The 19316-nt window shown below is 42.7% G+C and overlaps 1 protein-coding gene across 1 annotated transcript in view; it reads right to left on the bottom strand.

The window, feature by feature from the left end:
* The window catches only part of LOC135539988 (zinc finger protein 385A-like), an 82070-nt gene that overhangs the window by 52039 nt on the left and 10715 nt on the right, over positions 1-19316 (bottom strand). The gene's annotated exons all lie outside the window — the stretch shown is intronic.

Raw genomic sequence — 19316 nt, forward strand, 5'->3', positions numbered from 1 at the left:
TATATCTAAACAGTCAGTGGTATTTTCTACTGTTTGTCAATGTAACAGAATGTACTCCTTCACTTCACGAGACAAAGTGATGTCCATAAATGTTGTCCATAAATGTTCAGCAGTGTGGTACTGGGGTGATGATCTGTAGTGTAAAAGGCACACACACACACACACACACACACACACACACACACACACACACACACACACACACACACACACACACACACACACACACACACACACACACACACACACACACACACACACACACACACACACACACACACACACACACACACACACAAAGACAGACACCTATAGAAGGACTCACTCAGTACTCTGCTCAATCCCCCCTCTCCTCAATCACTAACTAACAGTATCTCAGACTAGATTGAGAGTGAAAGAGGGAGAATGAGAAAGAGAGAGAGAGAGATGGAGGGGTAAAGACTAGCTCTACACTTGACATCCACCTCTCCTCTAATCAGCCATTCCCTCTGAGCCCAGCTCCTCTGAGAGACAGAATAAACACAGACATCCACTCTGCATCATCCCTTTCCTCTCCCCTTCTCTTCTCCTGTGCTCTCTCTCCCTCAAACCTTCTCTCTATCCATCCCTCCCTCCCCCTGCGTTCTCTCTGGCGGTTAAGCAGTGGTGAAAGCTTGCACTTGAGTCTACTGTGACGGGGGAGGCTAAGCTCACAGCTGGAGCGCTGCAGATATCAACCTAGCTCCCCCGTATTCCTCTCTCACTCTCTCTCTCTCTCTCCCTCCCTCACTCTGTGCACCACTTCCTCTCCCCATTTCAAACTCTCTTTTTTCTGCCTCTGTGCTCTGTAACCCTCTACCCTCCCTTACTCCATGACTCTCCTGCTGGCATTCCTATTCCCTCCCTCCCTCCCTCCCTCCCTCCCTCCCCCTCCCTCCCTCCCTCCCTCCCTCCCTCCCTCCCTCCCTCCCTCCCTCCCTCCCTCCCTCCCTCCCTCCCTCCCTCCCTCACTCCCTCCCTCCCCCTCCCTCCCTCCCTCCCCCTCATTCCTCTCCCCATCTCCTCCTCTCCACCATTATCCCTCTTTTTAGTGTACAATCAGAATTTGTTTAGTTTTTTTAAGATCATCTTTCATTGTTGCCTTTTATTGCGGGTGCCATTGTGACTGTAGCTACTAACAATTTGCTACATTTGGAAAACTGGTTACAAATCCGAAACGCTATGAGCAGGAGCTATTTTAGTTGTGAGAGAGGAAGATCCTTTGAATAGGAGAGACTTGAAGAGGATCTTCAATGAGCCGTCAGTATTAGAGTTTCTCTAGCTCTCTCTCTCTCTCTCTCTCTCTCTCTCTCTCTCTCTCTCTCTCTCTCTCTCTCTCTCCCCAGAAGCTAAAAGGCTGTCACAGCTTAAGCTCAGCTGCAACCGGTCTGTGTGGCTGCTGGTCCTGACATGCCTCCAAGTCTCTGTAGTGAGGGAGGGAAACAGAGAGAGACAGATCTCCTGGAAAAGTAAGAAATAGAAAATATGATGGAAAGGGGGAGAGAGAGAGAAGGATGGGGGGGTCGGCAGCTCACGTCATGGTCGTCATCACCTCTCCTAAACTGACCGCAGTCAAGAATTGTCTGTTACTACCTCTGACTTGTTTCAGAACCATCTGTAACTACACACCTACCATAAACACCATCATTCTCACAGAGGGAAGTGGGAGAATGAGAGAAAAGAGGACTGAAGGAGATGATGATGCGGTGTAGGGATTAATTACATAATCAAAGAAGTGGATGAAATGACTTAATGATACTAGAACCCTCTGTTTCGCTTCTCTTATCTCAACTCACTATTCACTTCTCGTGCTTCTGTACTGTTCTGCCTCAGTGTGCATTGGCAAACCATCATTTCAGGTTACATGGTATTAATATCTATAGGTCAAACCATGTGCTACCATATCATGAACATACATTTACTCAACAGGCTCATTACATATACATGTAACACATTACACACTACACACACATAAAAACATATTACACCCATGTAGTACTAGTGCATGAACACATAGACATATAGACATAAACAGCAAATTGGCCAGTGTTAACTAGTGTTGATTTTTTAAATGGCAGTCTCCAAACCCTGACAGTAATTGTGAATGCAGGTTGCGGGTGAATAAAAATTCCAATTATTGGATGTCCTAACTCTGGCTCGATTCCAATAGGAATTACACATCACTTTGTAAGCCAGTATAATGTGACTTGCAGGCCTGATGTGGCCTGTAAACCAGGAGGTGCCTAACACCATTGGGTTAGGGTAAAACTTGGCCATCAAAGTAAAGCCTTATGATATATGTCACGTATTGTCATAAACAGTTTAATTTTAATAATAACATTCACCTACAGCAGGAACACTTGGTGAAGTCCACAGGACTGAAACGAATTCAACAGCCATGTCTTTGTCAATAACAAATACAGTCATGGGTGGTAACTGCAAATCACTCGAAAAGTCAACGCACACTGGGAAATTATATTCGATTCGTTAGTGGGTGCGTTACGTTCAAATATTTATTTTTGGCCACCTGCGACTGGAAGTGTTGTACCAGTTTAAGGGGTCTATGGTTATGTTAATTACAATTTGAGCATGTCGGCTGCCAATTCTGAAGTCTTTGTAAATGCTTACATAAGAGCATGTGGCAATAAAGACTGGTAAATATTGTTGTATTGTCCTTAACTCAACACTGAGTTGTCAAGAGATACCTCTTGGTGTAATGGTTAGAAATACAATATAAGATGTTATTGCAATGAACAATGAAAGTGTTAATTCCCTAACACTGATCAAGTGTAACAACGTCAGCACTAAGCATAGTGTTCATTTAACACTCAAAAGTGTGGACCCATATAGACACTGGCCCAATGTTAAATTTAACACTGACAGTGTTGATTTAACACGTGATCATTTTCTGGGCATGATATCCTGCATCTACCTGAAAAGATGCAGTCTGAGCCAAGCAGACAGTGGCTGGACAGCAGCACAGCCTTCCACCCTGTCTTACTGAGAGATTTACAAGGCATCAGATCAGTGAACACACACACACACACACACACACACACACACTTTTCCAGCTACAAAGGAGAGAGACAGCATTGATCTGACATGGTCGGAGTGGTGCTAAAGTGTTAAACTCCTGCCAAACTCTATATATCTCCATCTCTCTCTCCTTCTCTCCTTTAAGACAGCCCTGTTCTGTCTGTCCTCTCCTATCCCCTATGCTTATCACTTTTCTGCCCCAAATGCAAATGTCTGGCTGAGGAGAAGATCAATGGTAGCGTAATAGCTTATTGGATTGTACAGGGGTTAGGAGAGAGATGGAGGAGAGAGACATGGAGATAGAGAATGAGAGAGAAAGAGATTGAGGGAGAGAGAGATGCAGGAAATGAGATGAAGTGAGAGAGATTATGAGACAGAGGGAAAGACTGTGTGTAGGTTGACATGTGGATTGATATTTTTACCTCTTCCTCCACCAATACTTTCTCCCTACCATACAAACATCATCCTGGTATAATGAATTGATGAGTTGATGAAGATAGTGAACCTTGAGATAATGTTGTACTGTCACATAAGAAATGTGATTTGACAATTTAGCAGACACAGACACTCTTTGTCTGTAATAACAGCTGAGCTGTGAATACATGATCATGTTAATATCCACTGTGGAGGCTGGCCTTCTAAGCAGAGTTCCTCTGTGTTTGTGTTATTTTGCCCATCTTAATTTTGAATCTTTATTGGCCAGTCTGAGATATGGCTTTTTCTTTGCAACTCTGCCTAGAAGGCCAGCATCCCGGAGTCGACTCTTCACTGTTGACGTTGAGACTGGTGTTTTGTGGGTACTATTTAATGAAGCTGCCAATTGAGGACTTGTGAGGCGTCTGTTTCTCAAACTCGACACTCTGATGTACTTGTCCTCTTGCTCAGTTGTGCACCGGGGCATCCCACTCCTCTTCTCTAACTGGTTAGAGACAGTTTGCGCTGTTCTGTGAAGGGAGTAGTACACAGCATTGTATGAGATCTTCAATTTCTTGGCAATTTCTCACATGGAATAGCCTTAATTTCTCAGAACAAGAATAGACTAATGAGTTTCAGAAGAAAGGTCTTTGTTTCTGGCCATTTTGAGCCTGTAATCAAATCCACAAATGCTGATGCTGCAGATAATCAACTAGTCTAAAAAGGTCAGTTTTATAGCTTCTTTAATCAGAACAACAGTTTTCATAATTGCATAATTGCGAAAGAGTTTTCTAATGATCAATTAGCCTTTTAAAATGATAAACTTGGATTAGCTATCACAAAGTGCCATTGGAACACAGGAGTGATGGTTGCTGATAATGGGCCTCTGTACTCCTTTGTAGATATTCCATTAAAAATTTGTCATTTCCAGCTACAATAGTCATTTACAACATTATCAATGTCTACACTGTATTTCTGATCAATTTGATGTTATTTTAATGGACAAAAAAAGTGCTTTTCCTTCAAAAACAAGGACATTTCTAAGTGACCCCAAACTTTTGAACGGTAGTGTATATAAAATATATATGAACATTTTTTACCTATAGAAATTATATACAAGTAAATATATCATTATAGGAGTGCTGCATTACTGCTTATGGTAATGGTAATCTATATGTATTGGTTTGACCTTGACACAATGTCTGCCCTCCATGAATTCCCAGTCACCCCCAACAGTCTAGCAAGAGCACATGGCTCACAGGTATACGGACACACACACACACACACACACACACACACACACACACACACACACACACACACACACACACACACACACACACACACACACACACACACACACACACACACACACACACACACACCGTCACCCAGCCCCCCACCCCCATGCACATACCCAGCTGTGCCTAAGGCTGCTGAAATTGGCAATTCATTTAACCAATTCAGACTTAATGATCACAGAGGTAATGTCAAAGTCAGTGATGTAGTGGAGCCTCTCAGTATTCCCTGCCTGTCTCTATCTCTATCTCTATCTCTATCTCTGTCTCGATCTCACTCCGCTCAGGGGAACCAGGGCTTCTACTGATGTGTTATCTTGCCACCACCTCCCCCAATGAAAACCTGATAAGAGGCAACGCCGCAGGGTCCATATAAAACCACTGCATTGAAGCCAACGCTTCACACGCACACACACTCACACCCACACACTGTGGATTAGTTTAACACTAGGCTAAACACATGATGATGCCACTCTGCCACATCTGCATGTCAATGGGGCTGCTGTTGCATAGCCGGCTGAGAGACAAGCTAACTAGCTACTGTACTGGATTAACCAGAAGCTCCTGACAAAAGGCAGTTTAACTGCTGCCAGAGAGCAGGCAGCCAGGAGGGGAAGGCTGGGATGAAACTGTAGCATAAGACAATTCTGGACCAACTGCAGACCCACCATAGTGCCCTCCAAGCTCGTCATCAAGCTCGAGACCCTGGGTCTCGACCCCGCCCTGTGCAGCTGGGTACTGGACTTTCTGACGGGCCACCCCCAGGTGGTGAGGGTAGGCCACAACATCTCCACCCGCTGATCCTCAACACTGGGGCCCCACAAGGGTGCGTTCTGAGCCCTCTCCTGTACTCCCTGTTCACCCACGACTGCATGGCCACGCACGCCTCCAACTCAATCATCAAGTTTGCGGACGACACAACAGTGGTAGGCTTGATTACCAACAACGACGAGACGGCCTACAGGGAGGAGGTGAGGGCCCTTGGAGTGTGGTGTCAGGAAAATAACCTCACACTCAACGTCAACAAAACTAAGGAGATTATTGTGGACTTCAGGAAACAGCAGAGGGAACACCCCCCCCTATCCACATCGATGGAACAGTAGTGGAGAGGGTAGTAAGTTTTAAGTTCCTCGGTGTACACATCACAGACAAACTGAATTGGTCCACCTACACAGACAGCATCGTGAAGAAGGCTCAGCAGCGCCTCTTCAACCTCAGGAGGCTGAAGAAATTCGGCTTGTCACCAAAAGCACTCACAAACTTCTACAAATGCACAATTGAGAGCATCCTGTTGGGCTGTATCACCGCCTGGTACGGCAACTGCTCCACCCACAACCATAAGGCTCTCCAGAGGGTAGTGAGGTCTGCACAACGCGTCACCAGGGACAAACTACCTGCCCTCCAGGACACCTACACCACCCGATGTCACAGGATGGCCATAAAGATCATCAAGGACAACAACCACCCGAGCCACTGCCTGTTCACCCCGCTATCATCCAGAAGGCGAGGTCAGTACAGGTGCATCAAAGCTGGGACTGAGAGACTGAACAACAGCTTCTATCTCAAGGCCATCAGACTGTTAAACAGCCACCACTAACATTGAGTGGCTGCTGCCAACACACTGCCTCAACTCCAGCCACTTTAATAATGGGAATTGATGGGAAATTATGTAAAATATATCACTAGCCACTTTAAACAATGCTACCTAATATAATGTTTACATACCCTACATTATTCATCTCATATGTATATGTATATACTGTGCTCTATATCATCTACTGCATCTTTATGTAATACATGTATCACTAGCCACTTTAACTATGCCACTTTGTTTACATACTCATCTCATATGTATATACTGTACTCAATACCATCTACTGTATCTTGCCTATGCCGCTCTGTACCATCACTCATTCATATATCTTTATGTACATATTCTTTATCCCCTTACACCTGTGTCTATAAGGGAGTAGTTTTGGAATTGTTAGCTAGATTACTTGTTGGTTATTACTGCATTGTCGGAACTAGAAGCACTAGCATTTCGCTACACTCGCATTAACATCTGCTAATCATGTGTATGTGACAAATAAAATTTGATTTGATTTGATGTGAGATCCCTTATCCACTGGATCTGCTGGATTTGTTCTGGCCATTGTGAGGTGACAAGGTGACTTACTCTGCACTGACAGCAATTCGGGAGATAAATGATTACAATTATTATCAGGGCAATCAATCGCACACCGCATCAGTTACAGAGATGGATTGTTATTTAATCCTCTGTTGCTCTGCAGCCAAAATGCTGCCCAGGAAAGTCTTTTTTTCGCAAAAGCTTGTCACATCATCACATATATTGAGGCTCTCATTTTATAATCATACATTATAGGTTCAGTTGTGTAAATGTTGTGTAAATGTTCTCTACTGTATGTCGTGTCATTCACAGAACCACAGTGCTAATGTTTTTATGCAGGGTAAAGATGCTCCTCTCTCTGTGTCGCATTCTGCCACTGTGAAGGATTGACCTGGGCATGAAATTGTATTTACTGCAGCTTAGCTTACCCTCCAGCCAAAGGCAGCTATTTTGACCTACGCAGGGGGCACACACACACACACACACACACACACAAAAGCATATACAAAACCATGCACATGCACGCAAACACAAACACACAAATATCAACACACATGCAAGCTTGCAAGAACATGTGCAAGCACACACACACAAGCATCCTACACACACATAATACAGATATTGATTTAGAATCCATGGGGAGTGTAATTAGCTGAAGTCACAGACATTTGTTCTTAATGACTTTTTCAGAGGGCGAATGGGAACTTTATAAGAGAAACACACACACAGGGCACACACACACACACACTTATGAATTGCAATAGTTGTCATTTGAAATAAGTACATGCCTAAATTAGGCAGATTTATTCAGTCAGAGCCGAGTATGTTCTCTCGTTATCTCTCTCCCAGTCCCAAATGATAATTACAGCATCATCAGAAGTTAATTCTTAATAGACACAATAACTACCAGGGCACAATGTGTTCCTGTCATATAACCTCACAGGCCTGACACTCATTCACATAATGATCTATTACTTCTTCCTCAGAAGGTGAGCTCAGCATCACACAGAGAGAGAGAGGCATAGAGGAGGTGAGGGAGAACACATTGTTCACTTCAGCCTTCATCTGGCTTTAATGATAGATGCTCTGCACCTCAGTGCCAGGTTTAAACGCTACCTCAGAGTTTGCTGGGAACTTTGACAAGTGCACTCTGTGTGTATAGGGAAGAATGTGTGTGTTAGAGCTAGAGTTTGTGGAAACTGTCAGGGATTTCGAAATGTATAAGTGAGAAGAAGTCTAAAAAATAATAATTCTGCACTGTCTGCAGACAGTGTGCGTGTTACAGAGAGTGTGTGTATGTAAATATGGTATGTCACTGAATGTTTGTTTGAGTGCTCACTGTAAAAACATATTTGTTGTTTCAACATATTATTTCCAGTCATAAAGTTGCATGGGCTTTTTCAAGCTCTCCAACTTACACCACATTTACTTTGACTAATACAAGATAGGTAAGGCAACTGCACCATTTGTCAGCATAACCTACTGCTTATAGTTGAATCAGTTTAAGTTTAAGCAGAGATAGCTAGCTTCCCTATTTTCAATAAAGCTAACTGTCCAGTTAAGTAGACTATATATTGACTAAACAACCCTAACCATGATATAATAGAGCTTTCAGTAGCGAACATCATGCTCCCATCTGTCTCCTGCTCATGCATTTTATTTTATTTTTAATAATTGTCTTTTTCATTTCACCAACAAGCCACTTTAACTTCAACGACATTTTCAGAAAACGGTAACTGAAACGTTTTACTTGTTACTTTATAAACGGTTGTTTATCTACCTTTGTTGAAGGCATTGACTTAGGTCAAATCAAATCAAATCAAAGTTTATTTGTCACGTGCTCTGAATACAACAGTGAAATGTTTACTTACAAGCTCTAAGCAATATTGCATAAAAAGTATTAGGTGAACAATAGGTAAGTAAAGAAATAAAACAACAGTAAAAAGACAGGATATATACAGTAGCGAGGCAATAAAAGTAGTGAGGCTACATACAGACACCAGTTAGTCAGGCTGATTGAGGTTGTATGTAGATATGGTTAAAGTGACTATCCATATATGATGAACAGAGAGTAGCAGTAGCATTAAAGAGGGGTTGGCAGGTGGGGGGTGGAGGGACACAATGCAGATAGCCCGGTTAGTCAATGTGCGGGAGAACTGGTTGGTCGGCCCAATTGAGGTAGTATGTACATGAATGTATAGTTAAAGTGACTATGCACATCTGATAAACAGAGAGTAGCAGCAGCATAAGAATAGGGGTTGGGGGGGCACACAATGCAAATAGTCCGGGTAACCATTTGGTTACCTGTTCAGGAGTCTTATGGCTTGGGGGTAAAAACTGTTGAGAAGTCTTTTTGTCCTAGACTTGGCACTCCGGTACTGCTTGCCATGCGGTAGTAGAGAGAACAGTCTATGACTGGGGTGGCTGGTGTCTTTGACAATTTTTAATGCCTTCCTCTGACACTGCCTGGTGTAGAGGTCCTGGATGGCAGGCAGCTTAGCCCCAGTGATGTACTGGGCCTTACGCACTACCCTCTGTAGTGCCTTGCGGTCAGAGGCCTATGCAATTGCCGTACCAGTCAGTGATGCAACCAGTCAGGATGCTCTCGATGTTGCAGCTGTAGAACCTATTGAGGATCTCAGGACCCATGCCAAATATTTTTAGTTTCCTGAGGGGGAATAGGCTTTGTCGTGCCCTCTTCACGACTGTCTTGGTGTGTTTGGACCATTCTAGTTTGTTGTTGATGTGGACACTAAGGAACTTGAAGCTCTCAACCTGCTCCACTACAGCCCCATCGATGAGAATGGGGGCGTGCTCGGTCCTCCTTTTCCTGTAGTCCACAATTATCTCCTTAGGCTTGGTTACATTGAGGGATAGGTTGTTATTCTGGCACCACCCGGCCAGGTCTCTGACCTCCTCCCTATAGGCTGTCTCGTCGTTGTCGGTGATCAGGCCTACCACTGTTGTCTCGTCTGCAAACTTAATGATGGCGGTGGACTCATGCCCGGCCATGCAGTCGTGGGTGAACAGGGAGTACAGGAGGGGACTGAGCACGCATGCCTGGTGGGCTCCAGCGTTGAGGATCAGCGTGGCAGATGTGTTGCTACCTACCCTCATCACCTGGGGTGCCCCGTCAGGAAGTCCACGATCAAGTTGCAGAGGTAGGTGTTTAGTCCCAGGATCCTTAGCTAAGTGATGAGCTTTGAGGGTACAATAGAGATTGCATCATCTGTGGATCTGGTTGTGCGGTATGCAAATTGGAGTGGGTCTAGGGTTGGGGTCTGGGATGATGGTGTTGATGTGAGCCATTACCAGCCTTTCAAAGCACTTCATGGCTACAGACGTGAGTGCTACGGGTCTGTAGTCATTTAGGCAGGTTGACTTTGTGTTGTTAGGCACAGGGACTATGGTGGTCTGCTTGAAACATGTTGGTATTACGGACTTAATTAGGGACATGTTGAAAATGTCAATGAAGACACCTGCCAGTTGGTCAGCACGTGCCCAGAGCACATGTCCTGGTAATCCGTCACTCTGGATTAAAGAGTCTGCTAAATTACTAAAATGTAAATGTAAAAAATTTACGGTTGCAAAGAATGCTGGATATATTTCTAATGAGCGCTGCCCCCCCCCAAAAAAACATATTTTTTTATTCAGCACAACTATTATGTTGCTTCAGTAGATTTCACTTCATGGTTGTGAATTTCTAAATTGAGTAAACACGTAGTCTTTAGCTGATTCAATTTAATTTCATAGGTTAAGACAATTTGAGTGAGTTGACTAATTTAGTTGACTTAGATATATAAAACAAGTAATTTTGAATGATTCTCAATATATATTTTTTACAGTACTTGTGCGTGTGACTGCGTGTGTGTATCCAGTGATGGTGGCAGCCATTATGTCTCCAGTAGTGAATACAACTATGCTCTGCCCCATCAGACTCCTCTGTAGTTATTTACAAGACACTGTTTAACCTTGTTTTACACATGTGATGTCAGAATACACTTACTAGCTCGGTTTCATTCCAATTGGTGAAAGATTTTCATGGGAATATTCTAAAATCTGCATAAAAACAATATGCACATTTTCCCACCAGAGATATGGATCCATCAAATTGACTTGTTGCTGATAAATTCCCATGTACTGCATAAAGAAATACTACTTAAACAGGTTTCCATCGCATTCTCATCTCTACTGATGGTTTTGTCCCCATATAACGAATGTGCAAACTCTGGTATTGGCATATGCGCTCTAACCAACAGCTCACAGATACAGTGCAGGTATAGCCTACATGAGATTATTTTTATTTGTCAAATGGTAGCCAAGTATCGATTATTATGTCACCAGAATCGTCTTACTTATTTTATCTGTAGCCTAAAAAACTGCAAGGTATCCCGAGTCGTAGTGGGAGGACCACACAACATGTCATCGCTTGACTCCAAGTTTGCTTCGATATGATGGTTGTTATATCAATATTTTAGCATAAACGTTTTCCACAGCCATTTCTCGTATAATTGATTTTACAAACACAAAAAGATCCCACCTTGTCTAGCCTATTTTGTTTTGGAGATATTTAGAAAGTTTACTGACAAATGTGTGGTTTCGTGACATGTTTTATCCGACATGTACTTTACTTGCATAAAATTGTTGGATGAAAACATGGCTACTGTTCCAAAATTACTCAAATGACTGCCTCGCCGGGTTCACCAACTACTTCAATGACAGAGTTCAGTGTGTCAAATCGGAGGGCTTGTTGTCCGGACCTCTGGCAGCCTCTAAGGGGGTGTCACAGGGCTCAATTCTCGGGCCGACTCTCTTCTCTGTATACATCAATGATGTCGCTCTTGCTGCTGGTGATTCTCTGATCCATTCTGTATACTTCTGGCCCTTCTTTGGACACTGTGTTAACTAACCTCCAGATGAGCTTCAATGCCATACAACACTCCTTCCATGGCCTACAACTGCTCTTAAATGCAAGTAAAACTAAATGCATGCTCTTCAACCGATCACTGCCAGCACCTGCACGCCTGTCTAGCATCACTACTCTGGACGGTTCTGACCTAGAATTTGTGGACAACTACAAATACCTAGGTGTCTGGTTAGACTGTGAACTCTTCTAGACTCACATTAAGCATCTCCAATCCAATATTAAATCTAGAATCGGCTTCCTATTTTGCAACAAAGCATCTTTCCCTCATGCTGCCAAACACACCCTCGTGAAACTGACTATCCTACCGATCCTTGACTTCGGCGATGTAATGCGGTCTATCACAGTGCCATCCGTTTTGTCACCAAAGCACCATACACTACCCAACACTGGCCTGTATGCTCTCGTTGGCTGGCCCTCGCTTCATATTCATCGCCAAACCCACTGGCTCCAGGTCATCTATAAGTCCTTGCTAGGTAAAGCCCCGCCTTATCTCAGCTCACTGGTCACCATAGCAGCACCCACCCGTAGAATGCTCTCCAGCAGGTATATTTCACTGGTCACTCCCAAAGCCAATTCCTACTTTGGCTGCCTTTCCTTCCAGTTCTCTGCTGCCAATGACTGGAATGAACTGCAAAAATCACTGAAGCTGGAGACTCATATCTCCCTCACTAACTTTAAGCATCAGCTGTCAGAGCAGCTTACAGATCATTGCACCTGTACATAGCCCATCTGCAAATAGCCCACCAAACTACCTCATCCCCATATTGTTCTTTTTTTTTTGCTCCTTTGCACCCCAGTATTTCTACTTGCACATTCATCTTCTGCACATCTATCACTCCTGTGTTTAATTGCTAAAATGAAATTATTTTGCCACTATGGCCTATTTATTGCCTTACCTCCCTAATCTTACTGCATTTGCACACACTGTATATAGACTTTTATATTGTGTTATTGACTGTACGTTTGTTTATTCCATGTGTAACTCTGTGTTGTGTTTGTGTCGCACTACTTTGCTTTATCTTGGCCAGGTCACAGTTGTAAATGAGAGCTTGTTCTCAACAGGCCTACCTGGTAAAATAAAGGTAAAAAAAAAATGTGATTGTTAAGCAAAAGTGCAGTTAACCCGTGCTTCCCTCAAACGAAGGCACGCTGCCCACTATTTATATATGTATTTATGTTTAAACTTTCTCAAATAACAGTTTGATTTTCAAATAGCAGTCTGAAATGAGATGCGTTCTGCTTCCTCATTAATTCACATAGAAGTAGCACATTTCACAATGGCGGACAATTTACGTTTGAGGCATGATATGCTATTGTAAGGTGAGGATTAGCTACATGAGCCGGACAAACTTTTCTCTTCAATGAGATTCCTATCAAAATAATTGCCTTATTACCTTATCATAATGCAGTTTCTGTATATTGTGATATGTAATTTCTGCTGTACCACACCATATGTACATTGTGTTATTTTATTGTTGCTCTTTAAATATTTGTTGTTTTTTATATTTTCAAATTTTTTTCATTTTTATTTGTATTTATTTATTGTTTACTTCAGTTTATTTAGTAAATACTTTCTTAACACTTATTTCTTCTCAAAACTGCATTGTTAGTTAAGGGCTTGTAAGTAAGCATTTCACTGTAAGGTCGACACCTGTTGTATTCGGGGCATGTGACAATTCAATGTATGGAGCATAATGTGTTCTGTGTGTATTCCTTTATAACCGCGGACACGCAAGGTACTAATTGCATAACCTTTATGGTGTTTAAACATAGCTATATTCTTCTATAAGTTCTGTAAAGCAATGCTAATGGTGTCAGAGAACTATTGGCTTGTGTTGTATGCTTTGACATTGCACTGGCCTTAGCATGACCATTGCATTGGCCTGTGTATTCATTTGGCCTGTTTAGCATAGCTCTGCCCTGCCTCCTTGTGGAGCCCTTGTGGAGCCCTTCTGTTATTGTTTCTTATATCATTCATAATTGTCATGTTGTCAATGAGACATGTTGTTTTTATAGCAGTGTAGTTATGTCACTTCATTGTAGTATTGTTTCATTACTTTATCCTGATCTTGTATTATAATTGCTAATAATTCCTCTTTATTTTGTACTTTCAGAAACCAAACACAAAGAGAATTTAACCTAATTTGACATCATAACTGGAATTGGACATCTTCCTTGCTGAAAATTGAAGACAGCTGTTGTATGCTAGCTACATACTGTTGGAAGAGGGAGTGGGGCGGATAAGGGAGTGGAGAGGATGATGAGGTAGTGGGGAGGTGGGTGAGATAATGTCAACATAATTGCATAATGGAACTGTATTTGATTTGTATGTGAACTGTATGTTCAATTTTAAAAAAAAAACTTGTTCAGTAATGATTTCACTTGTTAGCTGGCGGTGAACTATGTGGCCATTGTGGACAGCAGTGTTGATCAGATGGAAAAATATATTCTTATACCACTTGGTGCTTTTCTGAGTGCATGTCACAAAGCTGTAAATCATGTCCGCCTTATCCACTGCCTCCATTTTGCGATTATAGTCAAGCACACAGTCTGGTTTGATCTTTCTCTCTCCCGTCAGGTGAACCACCTTCCCTGTGGCTTTCATTTGTCCTGTAGCTCCAAGGCATAATGATTGGTCTCTTCCATTATGTCTCCCACCAGCTCCTCTGTCAGAAACCACTTGAAGCACTCTGCCTCAGATGGAAATGGCAAGGGGCTTTGCACTCCAGACTGGGACTCATCAAAACCAACAACAAGGCCAGGAGGGGTGAAACGGCTGCTTTGCTTTCCAGCTACCTCAGACCCTCCGTACTTCACCCACTGTTGGTCTGCCTCCATCACCACCAGCATCTTCAGAGGGACCTGGGACTTTGTCGGTTGGCAAGGGGTTCTCACTTTCAGGGTTCTCAATGTCTACAAGGCTGGAGAGCATCTCATCACTGTCACTGTCAGCATCTAATTCCTCACTTTCACACTCAGACTTGAATTTCCTAAAATTTCCACATTTGTGAGTTGTCTTTTGAAAGACATTGCTAATGCTACAGCTTAGGCCACTAGCTACATACATAAACAACAACACTGAATGGCTCCAAGTGAGTGTCAGGGGGATGTGATTGGCTGCCAGTGTGGTGATACTGATGATTTGTCCCCACAGATGGTTTGTTTACATAGCAGGTTAGAACAATTAACGTGGCAGGTTAGGTGAATTAACGTGGTAGGTTAGGAGAACTCTAACACAGCAGGTTAGGCTAATTAACATAGGAGGTTAAGAGAATAAAGTTAAGGTTAGGAAAAGGGTAGGCTTAGCTACAATGCTACAGTTGTCAACAATGTTATAGATGTTATAGCAAACGAGGTGAAGGGATGGTTCACTCATCTTCGAGTAAACTAACGGAAGTGAATGATGGAGAGTAAATGATAGTAGGCGACACACCCCCTTTGAATTCAACAGACCCAACTCATCTTGTCACCTCGTCTTTGGTTGACGCGGATAAACAAACATGGCGGCGACACAAGCTCTACCCACTGTCGGATTACTTTTGACATTTAGAAAGAGATTTACTAAATAATTTAGTTCACTGGTGAGCTCACCCTTCATGTGATAAATTGTAAATAGTAATTACTATTAGCTAATTCATATTATGGTTTCTGTCAGCCGAGAGTTAACTAAATATGACTGCTTGTATTAACTCACTCTTTCCTCGGGTAGTGCTAGGGCTAATGTAGTCTACATTTTTAAATTTGGATGAGAATTGTTTTATGCGGTTGCTACTTCTGTGAATGTCTGAACATCTGCATCCAAACATGAACTTCTCACATCCAGGACAGATAGTTGTAAAGACTGTGTTTTTGCTAAATGTTTCTGTGACAAAACAGTGTAGCCAGCTCAAAAACGCTGACTGTTCTAATCACACAGGAGTGTGCTAATCACACAGGAGTGTTCTAATCACACAGGAGTGTTCTAATCACACAGGAGTGTGCTAATCACACAGGAGTGTTCTAATCACACAGGAGTGTGCTAATCACACAGGAGTGTTCTAATCACACAGGAGTGTTCTAATCACACAGGAGTGTGCTAATCACACAGGAGTGTTCTAATCACACAGGAGTGTGCTAATCACACAGGAGTGTTCTAATCACACAGGAGTGTTCTAATCACACAGGAGTGTGTTAATCACACAGGAGTGTTCTAATCACACAGGAGTGTTCTAATCACACAGGAGTGTTCTAATCACACAGGAGTGTGCTAATCACACAGGAGTGTTCTAATCACACAGAAGTGTTCTAATCACACAGGAGTGTGCTAATCACACAGGAGTGTGTTAATCACACAGGAGTGTTCTAATCACACAGGAGTATGCTAATCACACAGTAGTGTTCTAATCACACAGGAGTGTTCTAATCACACAGGAGTGTGCTAATCACACAGGAGTGTGCTAATCACACAGGAGTGCTAATCACACAGGAGTGTTCTAATCACACAGGAGTGTGTGTGTTCTAATCACACAAGTGTTCTAACACAGGAGTGTTCTAATCACACAGGAGTGTTCTAATCACACAGGAGTGTGTGTGAGTGTTCTAATCACACGCTAATCACACAGGAGTGTGCTAATCTAACACAGGAGTGTTCTAATCACACAGGAGTGTGCTAATCACACAGGAGTGTTCTAATCTAAGTGTTCTAATCACACAGGAGTGTTCTAATCACACAGGAGTGTGCTAATCACACAGGAGTGTGCTAATCACACAGGAGTGTGCTAATCACACAGGAGTGTTCTAATCACAAAGGAGTGTGCTAATCACACAGGAGTGTGCTAATCACACAGGAGTGTGCTAATCACACAGGAGTGTGCTAATCACACAGGAGTGTGCTAATCACACAGGAGTGTTCTAATCACACAGGAGTGTGCTAATCACACAGGAGTGTTCTAATCACACAGGAGTGTGCTAATCACACAGGAGTGTGCTAATCACACAGGAGTGTTCTAATCACACAGGTTTAAGCCTCCGCTGCAGGGACCACTGTAGAACGATCACACACACGTGTGCTCGTACATGTCAAAGGGTTAATGAATTAAACGTTGATATTCTCCCACACAACATCCTACTTCTACAGAAATTGCAAATGTTTTTTAGACATACAAACATACATACATACAGTACAGTACACATGTACAAAGTACTCGTATCCATACATCTAACCTTTCTCTTTCTGTCTCCCACGTGCATATGCACTCACGTGCACACTCAATCACTCATGCACGCACACACACCCAGACACACGTACACACACAGTGACAAATTGGCTGCTGAGATGTGATGTTAGGCTACAGAGGGCATTGTGATGATGATGATGATGGTGCAGAATGGTGTTTCAGTGAGTGAGCACCTTTAATTTACCCAGCTGAGACAGACAATGATAATAATGATGACTGACTGTCAGTCTTATTTACGGAGCACCTTAACCAAACCCAAGGACACCTGTCACAATAGAATGAACAATGTAAACACAACACACAATATCCCCAAAAAAGTTTAAAGAACAAATATTACAAAAGGTTAAAAGTAAATATAGGTTTTATTGTCACATACATGGGATTGTGACGGTTTTCGTCCTCCTCTTCTGAGGAGGAGTAGGAAGGATCGGACCAATGTGCAGCGTGTTAAGTGTCCATAATACAATTTTAATGAAATATCACTGAACAGAAAACAAAAGAATAAGAGAATAAATGGAAACCGACCCAGTCCCGTATGGAGCAAACACAGACACGGAAAATAATCCCCCACAACCAACATGGGGAAAACAGGCTACCTAAGTATGATTCTCAATCAGAGACAACGATCGACAGCTGCCTCTGATTGAGAAACATACCAGGCCAAACACAGACAGGGAAAATAGTCACCCACAACCAACATGGGGAAAACAGGCTACCGAAGTATGGTTCTCAATCAGAGACAGCGATCGACAGCTGCCTCTGATTGAGAACCATACCAGGCCAAACACAGAAATGCAACATAGAAAAAAGAACATAGACTACCCACCCCAACTCACGCCCTGACCAAACTAACACATAGAATTAATAAAGGAATTAAGGTCAGAACGTGACTGGGATAGGTTTTGTGAAATGTGTTGTTTTAAGTAGTAGCAGGACAAGCATACTTCGTCATTTAACCGACAACCACATATCACAGTCATAGTAAATACATTTTTCCTCAAGCTAAGAGTGAAATATTAGCAGAGGACAAATAAACGCTGAAAAATAATAATAATAATAAAAATAAAAGATAAAACCACAACACACCAGAACGGATTAAGAGGCTAAGATAAGTCAGAGATGAACAAAGAGAAACAAAAAAGCGTTTTTTAAATGTATTATTATTTAAAATAGGTTCTCTCTATAGTCCTAATATCTTGTGTTAGAGACTTCCGCAGTACTGGTGGCATAACATTGAATGACCTGCCACCAAAAGACAGCAGCATGCTTATGACAGCGAATCAGGAGGTACAGTGGGGCAAAAAAGTATTTAGTCAGCCACCAATTGTGCAAGTTCTCCCACTTAAAAATGTGAGAGAGGCTTGTCATTTTCATCATAGGTACACTTCCAACTATGACAGACAAAATGAGAAAAAGAATCCAGATAATCACATTGTAGGATTTTTTATGAATTTATTTGCAAATTATGGTGGAAAATAAGTATTCGTTCGCTCCTTAATTGCCCGGGCAATGTGTTTGGGATCATTGTCATGCTGAAAGACCCAGCCACGTTTCATCTTCAATGCCCTTGCTGATGGAAGGAGGTTTTCACTCAAAATCTCATGATACATGGCCCCATTCATTCTTTCCTTTACACAGATCAGTCGTCATGGTCCCTTTGCAGAAAAACAGCCCCAAAGCATGATGTTTCCACCCCCATGCTCCACAGTAGGTATGGTGTTCTTTGGATGCAACTCAGCATTCTTTGTCCTCCAAACACGACGAGTTGAGTTTTTACCAAAAAGTTATATTTTGGTTTCATCTGACCATATGACATTCTCCCAACCTTCTTGTGGATCATCCAAATGCTCTCTAGCAAACTTCAGACGGGCCTGGACATGTACTGGCTTAAGCAGGGGGACACGTCTGGCACTGCAGGATTTGAGTCCCTGGCGGCGTCCCAGCTCTCTGCAGGTCATTCACTAGGTCCCCCCGTGTGGCTCTGAGATTTTTGCTCACCGTTCTTGTGATCATTTTGACCTCACGGGGTGAGATCTTGCGTGGAGCCTCAGATCGAGGCAGATTATCAGTGGTCTTGTATGTCTTCCATTTCCTAATAATTGCTCCCACAGTTGATTTCTTCAAACCAAGCTGCTTACCTATTGCAGATTCAGTCTTCCCAGCCTGGTGCAGGTCTACAATTTTGTTTCTGGTGTCCTTTGACAGCTCTTTGGTCCTGGCCATAGTGGAGTTTGGAGTGTGACTGTTTGAGGTTGTGGACAGGTGTCTTTTATACTGAT

This window comes from Oncorhynchus masou, chromosome 5 (genome assembly GCF_036934945.1).
Source record: "Oncorhynchus masou masou isolate Uvic2021 chromosome 5, UVic_Omas_1.1, whole genome shotgun sequence".
NCBI lineage: Eukaryota > Metazoa > Chordata > Actinopteri > Salmoniformes > Salmonidae > Oncorhynchus > Oncorhynchus masou.